Genomic DNA, 17,243 nt, shown 5'->3' on the forward strand with positions numbered 1-17,243 from the left:
CTCATCATAGCATTTGGTGGTTTTTGCGACTTCACTTGAAGAAACTTTCAACGTTTTTGACATTTTCCGCATTGACTGACCTTTATGTCTTAAAGTAATGATGGACTGTTGTTTCTCTTTGCTTATTTGAGCTGTTCTTGCCATAATATGGACTTAGTCTTTTATCAAATAGGGCTATATTCTGTATTCCACCCCTACCTTGACACAACAAAAATGATTGGCTCAAACGCATTAAGAAGGAAAGACATTACACAAATTAACTTTTAAAAAGGCACACCTGTTAATTGAAATGCATTCCAGGTGACTCATGAAGCTGGTTAAGAGAATGACAAGAGTGTGCAAAGCTGTCATCAAAGCAATGGGTGGCTACTTTGAAGAATCTCAAACATATTTTGTTTAACACTTTTTTGTTTACTACATGCTTCCTTCCATATGTGTTATTTCATAGTTTTGATGTCTTCACTATTATTCTACAATGTAGAAAATAGTACAAATAAAGAAAAAACATTGAATGAGTAGGTGTGTCCAAACTTTTGAATGGTACTGTATAAACAATCCGAAAATAATTAGCTAACAAAATAAAAAGTTTATTTCTAAAAAATTTGTCATACTAAAATCTGCCTTGCTAAAAATATTAAATGATGTACAATATTTACAAAGCTCTCTGCCGACAGCACGGCGCCATGGCAACCACGGAACTCCAACTCCAATACAGCTCTATGCAAATAACTTACGGTGCTTTCACGACGACCGAGAACTCGGAAGAAAACGAGGTCAAATCATGACGTCTGTGATCTTCAGGTCCGAAAGTCGGGGCTTTAGAAAGATTCCTGATGCCGCGTTCAAAACAACTGGGAACTTGGAATTCTCAGACTTCCGAGCGTTTCAAACAACTGGAAACTGGGAAAACGAGTTTCGACTGGCAAATGTATTTGAACGGTCATCCAACTTGGAATTCCAAATCCGAAACCTGGCATCTTTTTAGAACTCTGACTTTACAACCTGAAGATCACCACGTCATGATTTGAAGTTTAACTTGGAATTCAGTGTTGGATGACAGTTCAAAAATAGCTCGTTTTTTTCCGAGTTCATTGTCGCGAACGCACGGGAGTCTAAAGTCGAAGATTTTCGAGTTCCCAGTTGTTTTGAACGCTGCGTTCGTCTCAGTGAAGTTATTTAGGGCCGCAGTGGTTATCTTAACTAACGTTAGCGGGTTAACATAACTCAAATGGACTGAGATATGCGGAGCAAATATCACACAAGAAAGGTAAGGCCGCCTTGAAATAAATAACTATGTATAAACCGTCTATCTGCCATCTAAAACAAATGCAAAATGAATGTATACGTAGGGTGACGCTTTATGTAGCATGTGCCAGCAGGCTAACGTAAGCTAGCTAACTACAGTAACTAACGTTACCAAGGTATTCCAAACCCGTTTGGCCTCTGTCCGGCGCCGGAGGCTTTGTCTGGCTTGCCAGTATCGAGTTAGTTAGCAAGGTAATTGTCCACCCGTTTCATTTATTGATGGTAACGTTACTGTCATAACAACATTGACCAGGTTAACAGGGCGCTTTCGTTGCAATTCCATTTGAACCTCATCCTTCTAACCTAGCTAACGTTAGACAACTAGTTTGCTAACTATACTAGCCGGTCAGCCAACTTGGAATTAGCTAGCTGCTGTGATGCGGCATTATTAGCTAACTAACGTTAGCTAGATACAGCCAGGTTCAGCGAGCGTTCTAGATGGTAACGTTAGTTGTATTATGATGATTTATTTGGGAGATGAGTCGGTTTTGTATCTTAACTTAGCGTAGTTAGGTAGCTATGTTTTGCCGACCTCAACCGATACTGACAGTGATTGTTATCACTCAAACAGCAAGTTCCAGCATTGATCTACGAAGCCCCGCAATTGGGAGGATGTTCCCCGGCCTGGCACAGAGACCATGGCAAGTCTTCTGCAGGGTCTACCGGCAGCACAGAACCCCACTGTCACAACGACCCCACAGGATTACCCGAACATGCCACGGTGAGGCTCACATGTTCAAGTCAATGCTTTTTTTTAATGCATCACGCTCTTTGTCAGTCCATAGTGTGGGTGTAGTGGCCCAAATAGCTAAAACAGACATTTCACGACAGGGTGTCAGAATGGAGGGATGCACAATCCGTGGTTCAGCCTCCCTGACTTCTTTGTAGCCAATCTAGCAACCAGCCATGTCCAGTACTATTCTACCTCCAGCAGCAGTAAGGATGGCCCTCCTCCCACACAAGGACCTGACAGTCCGCCTGCTGTGGAGAAGGTGCTAGCTGAGGCTGCACAACCCTCAGACTCTCCAGGTAATGGCAATTGCTTGTCCTGTTTTGGCAATATATACATGTGTATTCACCAGGAACCAAACTGGTGTAAACCTGTTTGCAAAACGTTTTTCTATTGTGCCTGCTAGTAATGCACCCCAGTATTATGTTCAGGTGTCATAAGAACAGATAAGTGTCTGTCCTTGAAGCATTGCTACATTGTCATAAAAGGATTGAAAAGTATCTTTGTTGTTGTACTCATTTTATTTTATTTTTTTAAACATGCTTGACCCTAACCCCTTAAAAGGGTTGGGTAGGTTACTTTCTAAATGTAATCTGTTACTAGTTATCTGTCATTGTAATCAGTTACTTAACTTTTGGATTACCCAAACTCGGTAACGAAATCGGATTTACATTCCGTTACTTCTGGATTACTTAAACTTTAAGAGACATTAGAAGAAGACAAAAATGTATGTTACCAATTTAATCTATTTAAGCAATAATGCACGAGGGGGTGTGGTATATGTCCAATGTACCACGGCTAAGGGATGTTCATAGATACAGCCCTTAGCTGTGATATTGGCCATATAGCACAAACACCAGAGGTGCCTTATTGCTATTACCAATGTAATTAGAGCAGTAAAAAAAAATGTTTTGTCATGCACATGAAATAAATGTTTTGTCATACGGTCTGATGTACCACGGCTGTCAGCCAATCAGCATTCAGTGCTCGAACCACCCCGTTTTTAATGCAGGATAAATCAATGTTAAAGTTTACATAGCTCAAATCAAATTTTATTTGTCACATAAACATGGTTAGCAGATGTTAATGCGAGTGTAGCGAAATGCTTGTGCTTCTAGTTCCGACAATGCAGTAATAACCAACAAGTAATCTAGCTAACAATTCCAAAACTACTACCTTATAGACACAAGTGTAAGGGGATAAAGAATATGTACATAAAGATGGTCATATGTGGATGTTAAATTTTACTATGGGTTGGTTATGTAGGCTTTTTCTAACCCATCGCTTTCTACAGTCGTGACAAAGTTTTGAATGACACAAATATTAATTTCCACGAAGTTTGCTGCTTCATTGTCTTTAGATATTTTTGTCAGATGTTACTATTGAATACTGAAGTATAATTACAAGAATTTCATAAGTGTCAAAGGCTTTTATTGACAATTACATGAAGTTGATGCAAGAGTCAATATTTGCAGTGTTGTGAGTGAGCCCACTCCCTTGGCTGAGAAGCAACCCCTCACATGAAAGATCTCGGGATGCTTTACTGTTGGTATGACACAGGACTGATGGTAGCGCTCACCTTGTCTTCTCCGGACAAGCTTTTTTCCGGATGCCCCAAACAATCGGAAAGGGGATTCATCAGAGAAAATGATTTTACCCCTGGCCTCAGCAGTCCAATCCCTGTACCGTTTGCAGAATATCAGTCGGTCCCTGATATTTTTCCTGGAGAGAGATGGCTTCTTTGCTGCCCTTGACACCAGGTCATCCTCCAAAAGTCTTCACCTCACTGTGCGTGCAGATGCACTCACATCTGCCTGCTGCCATTCCTGAGCAAGCTCTGTACTGGTGGTGCCCCGATCCTGCAGCTGAATCAACTTTAGGAGACGGTCCTGGCGCTTGCTGGACTTTCTTGGGCGCCCTGAAGCCTTCTTCACAACAATTGAACCGCTCTCCTTGAAGTTCTTGATGATCTGATAAATGGTTGATTTATGTGCAATCTTACTGGCAGCAATATCCTTGCCTGTGAAGCCCTTTTGTGCAAAGCAATGATGACTGCACATGTTTCCTTGCAGGTAACCATGGTTGACAGAGGAAGAACAATGATTCCAAGCACCACCCTCCTTTTGAAGTTTCCAGTCTGTTATTCCAACTCAATCGGCATGAGAGAGTGATCTCCAGCCTTGCCCTCGTCAACATTCACACCTCTGTCAACGAGAGAGTCACTGACATATGTCAGCTGGTCCTTTTGTGGCAGGGCTGAAAAGCAGTGGAAATGTTTTGGGGATTCAGTTCATTTGCATGGCAAAGAGGGACTCTGCAATTAATTGCAATTCATCTGATCACTCTTCATAACATTCTGGAGCAAATTGCAAACTGAGGCAGCAGACTTGGTGAAAATTAATGTTTGTCATTCTCAAATATTTTGGCCACGACTGTAATACAATTTAAATTAGACTTTGGTTTTTAATGTGATGATGTATCAGAATTCCAGTCATTCCAATAAATATTATACCCATTGATCTTCAAGAATAGGACTTATGGAAATCTAGATTAGCCAAATAGTTTTACCTCAGCATGACCCCAAAACTAAGGACTTATTAGCCAGCCCTACTGTTGTTTATGGAGGATTGATTTGGCTCATTGATTCGAGTTGAAAAATACATGCTGCCCTCATGGAATGGCATTCTTTGAGCAATACTGAAGAAAAAAATCCCCACTTGTGTTCAACAGGCTTGGCTCCACACTGTGCAGCTGTTGCAAGAGTGCATTTTTCACTGGCTGTCCACTGGTTTCAAAAACAATGATTGATAGGCAGCTTCTTGAATTCAACCATTATTGGGTTCAAATACACATTCGGATTTGTGAACAGCCGTCCACAACAGCCACAATCCGTAACACGCAAATAGCTAAATGAGAGAGCAGCAGTGTGATTCACATCAGTGAGCTAACGTTAGGTGGATATCAATAATAAGTGATGTCCGTATCATCCTAGACTAAACCACTTCTGTCATCCATACCTCCAAGTGTTTATTCAAGTTAGATCATCTTTGGATGCCGACAGCAGTCGCCATGATTGGAAGACACGGCTTGGACTGTAGCCGACAAAAGCCTATTCCTGCTCTTTTCCTGCAATCCATCAAGCACATTTGGTGTGTCATCATAGTGTTCTCTGACTTGTCGTCAGACTCGCTCAGGTGGAACAAATTTAAACTTGCGCCTTTTTTAAATGCTGATTTGAATGTCATTGAGAACAGAAGTGTCAAAAGTAATTGTAATTTCAAATGGCTTATTAAGCAAACCAGATTGCACAATTGTTTTTATTTATGGATAGCAATGGGCGCACACTAACACGCAGACATAATTTACAAATTAGGCATTTGTAGTTAGCGAGTCCTCCAGATCAGAGGAAGAAGGGATGAACAGGGATGTTCTCTTGATAAGTGCTTGAATTTGACAATTTTCCTGTCCTATGCATTCAAAATTTAACAAGTACTTTTTGAGTGTCAGGGGAAAATGTATGGAGTAAAAAGTACAATTTTTTTCTTTAGGAATGTAGTAAAGTAAAAGTTGTCAAATACCCCAAAAAACGATTATTTTTACTTAAGTACTTTACACCACTGGTGTTCAGTAAAACAATTCATTGACATTTTATTAATTGGCCATTTTTTTCTCAGGGTCAACAACACCCCAAGGTCTGACAAAAACTGAGACAATTCAAGTGAAAGTGCGGGCTGTGCTTAAGAAGAGGGACTGGATCCAAGTACACCCAGAACAACTTTATCACTGCAGTCAGAGCTACGAATGAGTTCTGTCTCAAGCCAAGGTAAATCCTCAATAACAGGGAATTTTACAAATAGGCATTAATGGATACAGGTCAACCAAAACTCACAATGGTGAAAGTATTTATTTCTTGAGTATTCTGCTGGTGCATGGGCAATGTACACCTTTTTAAAGGAAGTTGTAGCTATTCTTTTCTGAATTCGGTGTATTCCAGACTATACCAGAGCGACTTAGCTCAGTGGAAGACTAATTCTAATGGGGAAACGCACTGTTGTGATTATCACATTAAGGGAAGTTAACATGCCCATGATTCTGTCATTTGTTCTGGGGACTGATTGATGTACTCTAGCCCACTGTCTGTCCGTCTCACTTTCTGTCTCGCTCGCTATTTCTGACTATTCTCTTTCTGTTTTTTCTCTCTCTCGTGTGACCTCAGTGACCTGGAGCAGCTAAGGAAGATCCGTCGACGCAGCCCGCACGACGACACCGAGGCTTTCACTGTATTTTTGCGATCAGATGTGGAAGTCAAGTTAGTACTTTTTATATTCCTTACTACCAGTAACATCATGTCATAAAAAGCAAGTCTTTACAGCACCAACATGAACCTCAATTGTTGGAATCCTGCACCTTACAGTTGATGGCACATTAGCAACCTTAAGCCAATGTGATGCTAATAGGTAGACCATCTTGTATATGATACAAACATGTTATTTCAATCTGACTTCCAGAGCTCTAGATGTGTGGGGAAGTCCTGAAGCCCTTGACAGAGAGCGGAAACTCAGGAAAGTGGAGGAGAGGGAGTATGAAGAGAGTAGGTATCCTCCACCCTCATTGTGCATTCTTTGATGAACCGGAAGAACGTCTATACTAGCTCTGTTTAGTATGTGCGTTTTTCTTTTTGTAACCCAGCCTAGGCTGTGTGTTGAAGTGGTTTTACATATTGACATGTAGCCCGGGGGTCCTATTTGTTAGGTAACAAATGGAAGAGAACGGATTATCTTGGCTAGTCCAATAAGAAATGCCCATTTTAATTTTCTCCTCACTCCTTTTCACTGTCTTTCAGATATTTTCCAGAATCAGCAGTTGCTAAAGGAGTACAAAGATTTCTGGGGAAACACGAAGGTGAGTTCAGGGCCTATGTGACCTGAAGCAATGTGATGTGGTTCCCTGTTGAAAGCCTTCAAGCTTAGCTAATATTTAAAGTGCAAATATATCCATGTTATACATTTTCACCAGAATTTCTATGGTGGTCATTTATGGAGATCTACCAGGATATCTTGAGGATAGTTGCGTTTCTATCTTACTATCATATTAGCCATGCTATATATTTAGCCACAACAAAATTGATGGGGAGCCAGGATCTCCTGACCAGACTGAGTGTGATGGATCGAGAAATGGATACAGTACAGTGGTTACTTGTCCTGCTAGCTGCTACCAAAAGCCAGAGCTGTCAAAATGTCCCTCACGTGGCCTTTGACCCAGTGCAGAGTTATTTAACCCACACAGCCCTGCATCACTGGTCTCATGTGGCTCATTTGGTAGAGCATGGCACTTGCAATGCAAGGGTTGTGGGTTAGATGCCCATTGTGGATCAGTATAAAAAAATCTGAAAAATGTATGTACTCTGGATAAGAGCAGCTGCTGAATGACTCAAATGTAAAGACAAATAGCTGTATTTTACATGACAGTGTTTCATTCTCACCAACGATCATTGACAAAGTGCCTCAGGTATTTTTCTATTTTTTATTTTTAATACATTTGCATACATTTCTAAAAACCTGTCCGCTTTGGCATTATGGGGTACTGTGTGTTGATTTGAGGGGGGGGTGATATTTGATCAATTTTAGAATAGGGCTGTAATGTAACAAGGTGGAAAAAGTCAAGGGCTCTGAATACTTTCCGAAGGCACTGTATATGATGGGCAGTGTTTTTGCATTACTTTACTTTTTTTATTTTTTGTAAAGGTTTCTGGAAGTATATATTCTGTAGGACTCTATTCTGGATTAAGACATGAATTGAGAATCCTCAGAAAGACTTGATTTCTGAATTAATTTAGAATGGAATTGAATCCATTGTTTTCTCAAATCATAATTCAGATAATGTAGGCTTGATCTTTTCTCTCTCGTATGTCATGTAGCCCCGATCAGGCAGCAAGAGGGCAACATTTTCACAAGGGCCGGGGAAGGTTGTGTTGGTGGCCATATGCATGTAAGTCTCCTTTTCCCTGTCCTGTGTTCCCCCTCACAGAAGTGTCTCATTACTTTTGTTATACCCTACTGTTAAGTTGTCCTTCACGAACCCTGCCCCCCCCCCCCCAAAAAAAAAAAAAAAACGGGTTATTATTGTTTTACTGTAGTTGAATTACAATTTCTTCAGCCAGGAATTCAAATGTGATTTAAAGTACAAGTTGATCAGGGCCAGGGGTAGGTTCTCACACAAGACACTGTTGGTCTATTGGATTAGAGCTATTGAGTTAGCAGGCATGACATGGTCACTCTACTTTATCTGTTCATTAACCCCCGTGTCATCCAGGAAGTATAGATGTTAGAGTATAGTTAATTTACAAGAGACACAGTATGGGTCTTAACTCTGTCTGGATACATCCTCAGTCCAAGTCATTGATATCAGTAGATACATTGAGTTGAATGTTATGCTCAATCATGCAAAGAAAAGGAAGTAAACCGAAACATTCTATATTTTAACACCGGCCATTGAATTGTATATCAGAGAGCGTGAACTTAACTCTCCCTATGTGAAACTACTTTTATTGTCCTCTCTGATTGAAGCGAATAGGTTTTAAGGTTGAGTCTGTTGCTCTCTCTGCCCTCAGTAATGGACTGAATTTCTTCTTCAAGCTCCTTGCTTGGGTGTACACTGGATCAGCCAGCATGTTCTCAGAGGCCATTCATTCCCTGGCTGACACCTGCAACCAGGTCAGATGCAGTGGCTATGTCCCAATTATCTCTCCTTCCTCCCAAAGTGTGCCCTTGTTCACTCGCCTTCGCTGATTCGAAAGGTAATGACTGGTATCAAAAATATTGTGTAAACTCGCATGAACCCATGCCTCAATCAATCCCATGCTTTGAGATTTGTGGGGAGTAGTGAATGAGTGCACACTTCAGGAGGAAATAGATTATTGAGACGTGCCCTCTATCCAAGTCACTTATCACATACCCTGATATTGCAATTAGCAATGAGTTAGAATTCCCTGATTAATAGAGTTGGTCCCATCCCTGATTGCAATGCTAAAGTGTTTAAATGTTGAGTGTCTTAAAAGCCAGAGCTGGAATGTACTGTATGATAGTCATTGTAAACAATGTGTCATACACTGTATATTTTGAAGGCAGCCGGTTTGATTACTGCTCATCCCCCTCTCCTGCAGGCTCTTCTTGCAATCGGCATAAGCCAGTCTGTCCGGAACCCTGACGCTGTCCACCCGTAAGCACCACATCACCATTAAATTATACCTGTGTGTGTGTCTGTCTTCTGGAGGGGGTGTGAGTGCTGGTATAAAACATGTTTTCTCCTCTGACTTTTAAGATACGGCTTCTCCAACATGCGCTACATCGCCTCGCTCATCAGTGGCGTGGGCATTTTCATGATGGGAGCGGGTCTCTCTTGGTACCACGGCATCATGGGACTGCTGCACCCACAGCCAATCGAGTCTCTGCTTTGGGTGAGTGGCCACATTGTTACTGCTGCTGAGGGGGATCAGTTTGGGCATGACCACGTGCGGAATAGCTCATCTTAATCACATACTGTAAATAAGTAGCTATTTGGGATGCAAGATTTGTACAATGACTCTGCACAGTCCGACTGCAATGTTGTCAGTTTCAAACATTCGCATAATCTTTGATTTAATTAACTGTTACCTCTTGTGTTTTTGCTAAAGTGGTTGATAGAACTGTGCTTTAGGAACGATGTCCCTCTTGATTTGTTGGATTGTGTTTTTGTCTCTTGCAGGCTTACTGCATCTTGGCAGGATCTCTGGTCTCAGAAGGAGGTATCTTATGGTCTGAAGTTACGATCTATCACCCTCTGGGACTGTATTTATCAAGTGTCTCAGAGTACGAGTTCTGATTTGGTATCAGTTTTGCCTTATAGGTCAATATGAATAACATGACCTGGAGAGGGGGGGGACTGATCTTAGATTGGCACTCCTATTCTGAGACTCTTGATAGGCCATGCTATGTACTTGTAGTTAAAATGGTTATAATGCAGTACACGTGTTCAATAGGAAGGGACACTGACTGTTCTATGGAACCCATGAAGTCAATGTTTCTTTTTGCTTCTTCTCCCTCACTCTCAGCAACACTGCTAGTGGCCATTAATGAAATTAAAAAGAGTGCTGGCCAGCAAGGAGTGTCCTTCTACGAATATGGTTTGTACCATGCATATTTATTTTGTAAACTTTTTTATTTTATTTGACGTCCCGGTATGCATCAAAAACTACTTAGGATGCCTTGGCGCTGGGTAAGTTTTAACATACTCCCATCTTAATTCCAAATAATTTTATAAGGTAGTTGTTAGCATGTATTCCAGTGCATGTTGCTACGTCAATGCTTTTGTAAGAAAGTTATCTGCATGCCATCCCTTACAATATGTATGTAAATCAGTAGTTATTGTGATCAGTGAAGCAGTATGTTTTGATGTGCAGTAATGCAGAGCCGAGACCCCAGCACTAACGTGGTGCTGCTGGAGGACTCTGCTGCTGTGCTGGGAGTGATCATGGCCTCCAGCTGCATGGGGCTCACCTCGCTCACAGGTACGCGGGTACGCATTAGAAGTCAGGTATTTTATTTATTTTTTATTGAAGAGGAAAGTAAGTGCAATGTGTGCCATGTAAGAAAGCTAACGTTTAAGTTCCTTGCTCAGAACATGAGAACATATGAAAGCTGGTGGTTCCTTTTAACATGAGTCTTCAATTTTCCCAGATAAGCAGTTTTAGGTTATAGTTATTATAGGACTATTTCACTCTATACCATTTGTATTTCATTAACCTTTGACTATTGGATGTTCTTAAAGGCACTTTAGTATTGCCAGTGTAACAGTATAGCTTCCGTCCCTCTCCTCGCTCCTCCCTGGGCTCGAACCAGGAACACTACGACAACAGCCACCCTTGAAGCAGCGTTACCCATGCAGAGCAAGGGAAACAACTACTCCAAGTCTCAGGGCGAGTGACGTTTGAACCGCTATTAGCGCGCGCTAACTAGCTAGCCAGTTCACTTCGGTTACACCAGCCTCATCTCAGGAGTTAATAGGCTTAAAGTCATAAACTTGAAGCATTGCGAAGAGCTGCTGGCAAATACAGGAAAGTGCTGTTTGAATGAATGCTTATGAGCCTGCTGCTGCCTACCACTGCTCAGTCAGACTGCTCTATCAAATCATAGACTTAGTTATAACATAATAACACACAGAAATACGAGCCTTTGGTCATTAAAATGGTCGAATCCGGTAACTATCATTTCGAAAACAAAACAAACCATTCCGTATCTTATCTAACAGATGGCATCCCTAAGTCTAAATATTGCTGTTACATTGTACAACCTTCAATGTTGTGTCATAATTATGTAAAATTCTGGCAAATTAATTACCTCCTTTGTTAGGAATAAATGGACTTCACACAGTTCGCAATGAGCCAGGCGGCCCAAACTGCTGCATATACCCTGACTCTGTTGCACGGAATGCAAGAGAAGTGACAATTTCCCTAGTTATAAGAAATTCATGTGCTTTTTTTTCACAAATGCGCTTGTTAAATCATCACCCGTCTGTTGAAGTAGGCTGTGATTCAATGAGATATTAATAGGCACCGCATCGATTATATGCAACGCAGGACATGCTAGATGAACTAGTAATATCAACCATGTGTAGTTAACTAGTGATTATGTTAAGATGAGTTTAATGCTAGCTAGCAACTTACCTTGGCTTCTTGCTGCCCTCACGTAACAGGTAGTCAGCCTGCCACGCAGGCTCCTCGTGGAGTGCAATGTAAGGCAGGTGTTTAGAGCGTTGGACTAGTAACCGAAAGGTTGCAAGATCGAATCCCTGAGCTGACAAGGTACAAATCTGTCGTTCTGCCCTGAACAAGGCAGTTAACCCACCGTTCCTAGGCCGTCATTGAAAATAAGAATGTGTTATTAACTGACTTGCCTAGTTAAATAAAGATTAAATAAAGGTGTAAAGGAAGAAAAAAACGACCAGTGTCCAAAAATACCGATTGACCTATTTTGTTATGAAAACTTGAAATCGGCCATTCCGATTAATCGGTCGACCACTAGTATGCACACGCGGGTACGCACACACCCACAGGTATCACGGGTGCACACGCAGGTACGCAAGCGCACGCGCATGCATAAGCACTGGCGCACAAGCACTGGCGCACGCACTGGTGCACGCACAGGTACGCACGCACTGGCGCACGCACGTACAGGTACGCACGCACTGGCACAAGCACTGGCGCACGCACAAGCACTGGCACACGCACGCACAGGTACGCACAAGAACTGGCAAACTCACGCACAGGTACGCACGCACAAGCACTGGCACACGCACAAGCACTGGCACACGCACAAGCACTGGCACACTCACGCACAGGTACGCACGCACAAGCACTGGCGCACGCACGCACTGGCGCACGCACAAGCACTGGCGCACGCACAAGCACTGGCGCACGCACAAGCACTGGCACAAGCACTGGCGCACGCACAAGCACTGGCGCACGCACAAGCACTGGCGCACGCACAAGCACTGGCGCACGCACTGGCGCACAAGCACTGGCGGCGCACTGGCGCACGCACAAGCACTGGCGCACGCGCGCACGCACAAGCACTGGCGCACGCACGCACAAGCACTGGCGCACGCACGCACAAGCACTGGCGCACGTACGCACGCACAAGCACTGGCGCACGCACGCTCAGGTACGCACGCACAAGCACTGGCGCACGCACGCTCAGGTACGCACGCACAAGCACTGGCGCACGCACGCACAGGTACGCACGCACTGGGGCACGCACTGGCGCATGCACAGGCACAGGCACGCGCACAGGTACGCACACACATAGGTACACATACAAACGTGCAGGTACACACGTGCCTCATCTCACTCACCGGTACACACACCTAAACAGAGACGCTACTCATTTCCTCACATGTCGACGCTGTACTCCCAGGTGCTCACACAACCGCGGGCCCCTCCAGTGGGACAACATTACACAACTTGAGTTCTCGAGTTACCCAAACGGTAACCCAGCTGTCTGAATTCTCTGACCAGTCAAATACTTAATATTACCAATGTTGTAACAACAGTGTGAACCAGTGCTGTGTATTCTGAAATATATACACAGTACTAACATCCTATGTAGCCTACAAATGCAGATGACCTGACTGTCCATAGTCAATCCGCAACTCCTTATTTAGTCTGCATATATTGTGAATAGGGTACCATTTGAGACCTAGACTAACTCTCTTTCCATGGTGCCCTGTGCCAGGTAACCCGCTGTATGACAGCCTAGGCTCTCTGGCTGTGGGAACGCTCCTGGGTGTCGTGTCAGCCTTCCTCATCTACACAAACACGGAGGCCCTGCTGGGACGCTCCATCCAGGCCGAACACGTCCAGAAACTCAGAGTTCCTGGAGAATGATCCCGCTGTCCGGTTAGTCAGTGGCTGCCATGTGTCCCAGGGTCGTTTTCATAAGGGAAAGGGGGATACCGAGTCAGTTGTCCAACTGAAATGTCTTCCACATTTAACCCAACCACTGAGTCAGAGAGGTGCGGGGGGCTGCCTTAATCGACATCTGTCTTCCTGCACAAGGGCAGAATGACAGATTATCTTGTCAGCTCAGGGATTCAATCCAGCAACCTTCCTGTTACTGGCCCAACATCGCTGTTAGGTCAGTGGCGCACCAGCCCCAGGCCTCTCTATCCCTGTACCAGGGTTGTGTTCATTAGGCACAAAACTGAAGAAAAACAGACTGAAACAGGGTTGGACTACCTTGACTTCGTCCAATAAACACTCCTTTTCATTTTCAGATGCAACGCAATTGAATTTTTTTTCTGTTGCATGCCTCCTAATGACCCTGGTCTGTCCTGCCACACAATCAGTGCTCAGCACTGAGTCATAATACCCATACAACCTACAGTTGAAGTCACAAGATTACATACACCTTAGCCAAATACATTTAAACTCAGTTTTCACAATTCCTGACGTCCGTTAGGATCAACACTTTATTTTAAGAATGTGAAATGTCAGAATAATAGTAGTGATTTTATTTCAGTTTTTATTTATTTCATCACATTCCCAGTGGGTCAGAAGTTTACATACGCTTAATTAGTATTTGGTAGCATTGCCTTTAAATTGTTTTTAACTTGGGTCAAATGTTTTGTGTAGCCTTCCACAAGCTTCCCACAATAAGTTGGGTGAATTTTGGCTCATTCCTCCTGACAGAGCTCGTGTAACTGAGTCAGGTTTGTAGGCCTCCTTACTCGCACACGCTTTTTCAGATCTGCCCACACATTTTCTATAGGATTGAGGTCAGGGCTTTGTGATGGCCACTCCAATACCTTGACTTTGTTGTCACGCGTCGGCTTGAGTGGTGTAAAGCTTGCCTCAATTAGACATGCGTTTTCTGATGTGTTCACCATCTGGCAGTCTGACGGACAAGTCTTGGTTTGGCGGATGCCAGGAAAAAACGCTACCTACCCCAATGCATAGTGCCAACTGTAAAGTTTGGTGGAGGAATAATGGTGGTGGAATGGTGGTGGTTGGAAGTGTACTTCGCCAGACTGCCAAGAACCTTGCCCTCATCTAGACCAAGGTGGTGAGACACTGTAGTGATGAAATTAGGCCTTGTTGATCTCTGCACCAGACAGAATGCTCTTGCCAGCGTACTTGGGGTCCAAGATGTACGCTGCGGCAGGTATGGGCTTCAAAAAGCGTGAAGACTTCTGCCTGATGTATTTCAGAACTGCAGTTTCCTCTGCTTGGAGCAACAGTGAAGTGGGCAGGGCAGTACGGATTTCTTCTCTTACATCTGTAAGCAGTCTAAACATCAGACAGGATGGCATTGTCTCCCTCTATCCGTGCGATGGCTACTGCTATAGGTTTCAAGCTGCTTACCACTCTCTCCCAAAATACATCATCCAGGAGGATCCTCTTGATGGGGCTGTCCATATCGGCAGACTGTGATATGGCCATTTCTTGGAGAGACTCCTTCCCCTCCAGGAGACTGTCAAACATGATGACAACACCACCCCAACAGGTGTTAATGGGCGGCTTCAATGTGGTGCTATTATTCTTCTCACTTTGCTTGAGGAGGTAGATTGCAGCTATAGCTTGATGACCCTTCACATACCTAACCATTTCCTTGGCTCTTGTAGAGTGGATCCATTGTTTTCAGTGCCATGATGCCCTTGAGGAGCAGATTCAATGCATGAGCAGCACAGCTAATGGGTGTGATGTGAGGGTAGGACTCCTCCACTTTAGACCAAGCAGCCTTCATGTTCGCAGCATTGTCTGTCACCAGTGCAAATACCTTCTGTGGGCCAAGGTCATTGACGACTGCCTTCAGCTCATCTGCAATGTAGAGACCGGTGTGTCTGTTGTCCCTTGTGTCCGTGCCCTTGTAGAATACTGGTTATGGGGTGGAGATGATGTAGTTAATTATTCCTTGCCCACGGATAGTCGACCACCCGTCAGAGATGATTGCAATAGTCTGCTTTCTCTATGACTTGCTTGACCTTCAGTTGAACTCTGCATCCAGCAAATGAGTAAATCAATCATGTCTCGTTGGAGGGTGTATGCTGGGTGAAGAACATGCATAAATCTCTTCCAATACACATTGCCTGTGAGCATCGGAGGTGAACCAGTTGCATACACAGCTCAAGCAAGACATTTCTCGGACTACATTCCTCCATTGAGACAAAAAGACTTCTGATTCCAGGAGGGCCATGAGCTGTTGCTATTGATAAGGTGTTTGATTCATCATATTCACCTCGAATAGAAGTAGAGGGACTTTTGTCAGAGATTGCTTGTTGTGAGCGCTGAGGGAATTTTATGCACTTGGCCAGATGTTTCTGCATCTGTCGCACTCTTCACATGATTTGGCACAGTATTTTCAAATGTACACAGCTTTTCCTTCTACATTAGCTGCAGTGAAATGTCTCCACACATCAGATGTAGGCTGTAGGCTACTATTTACTCGTTAACAGCATGTATGTCACACACTTATTTTCACCCCACCCAGTATTGTAGTCAAAACTTACCAGAAAGCATGTATTACTTGGCTCAGACAGTGTAGTAGTGTGGGCTCAATAGCATCTCATTAGTGTGTGTGCAGGTTCTTGAGAATCAGCTGTTCATGTGATGGAAGAATGCACTGTGCATGCAGAGGTTTGCAATTCCATTGAATTGGAGATAGTTTAACCAAAACATTCCACAAGACCTAGAATTGCCTTGTGTATCCCACAAAATCAAATCAAATTTATTTATATAGCCCTTCATACATCAGCTGATATCTCAAAGTGCTGTACAGAAACCCAGCCTAAAACCCCAAACAGCAAGCAATGCAGGTGTAGAAGCACGGAACCAGGCTATGTGGGGTGGCCAGTCCTTTTCTGGCTGTGCCGGGTGGAGATTATAACAGAACACGGCCAAGATGTTCAAATGTTCATAAATGACCAGCATGGTCGAATAATAATAAGGCAGAACAGTTGAAACTGGAGCAGCAGCACGGCTATAGGTGGACTGGGGACAGCAAGGAGTCATCATGTCAGGTAGTCCTGGGGCATGGTCCTAGGGCTCAGGTACTCTGAGAGAGCGAGAAGGAGAGAATTAGAGAAAGCACACTTAAATTCACACAGGACACCGAATAGGACAGGAGAAGTACTCCAGATATAACAAACTGACCCTAGCCCCCCGACACATAAACTACTGCAGCATAAATACTGGAGGCTGAGACAGGAGGGGTCAGGAGACACTGGCCCCATCCGAGGACACCCCCGGACAGGGCCAAACAGGAAGGCTATAACTCCACCCACCTTGCCAAAAGCACAGACCCCACACCACTAGAGGGATATCTTCAACCACCAACTTACCATCCTGAGACGAGGCTGAGTATAGCCCACAAAGATCTCCGCCATGGCACAACCCAAGGGGGGGCGCCAAACCAGACAGGATGACCACATCAGTGAATCAACCCACTGAAGTAACGCACCCCTGAGGTTCACTGTTATAAGCAAACTATTTTGTTGAATTTATGCAAAATCCCCCAAATTCCCGGGCTTAACTTCCCGTGGAAATTTGCCGTAAAGTTTCCGACCCTTTGCAACCCTAGCTACATTATACCATGACATTCTGGACGATTCTGTGCTTTCAACTTTGGCAACAGTTTGGGGACGGCCCTTTCCTGTTTCAGCATGACAATTCCCCAGT

The 17,243-nt window shown here is 43.7% G+C and overlaps 1 pseudogene; it reads left to right on the top strand.

Annotated features, from left to right (window-relative positions):
* The first annotated feature begins 779 nt into the window (after window positions 1-779).
* Window positions 780-17,243, top strand: part of LOC112259160 — a 37,531-nt pseudogene continuing 21,067 nt past the window's right edge.

The sequence above is a fragment of the Oncorhynchus tshawytscha genome, linkage group LG09, assembly GCF_018296145.1.
Source record: "Oncorhynchus tshawytscha isolate Ot180627B linkage group LG09, Otsh_v2.0, whole genome shotgun sequence".
In the NCBI taxonomy this organism is placed as follows: Eukaryota; Metazoa; Chordata; class Actinopteri; order Salmoniformes; family Salmonidae; genus Oncorhynchus; species Oncorhynchus tshawytscha.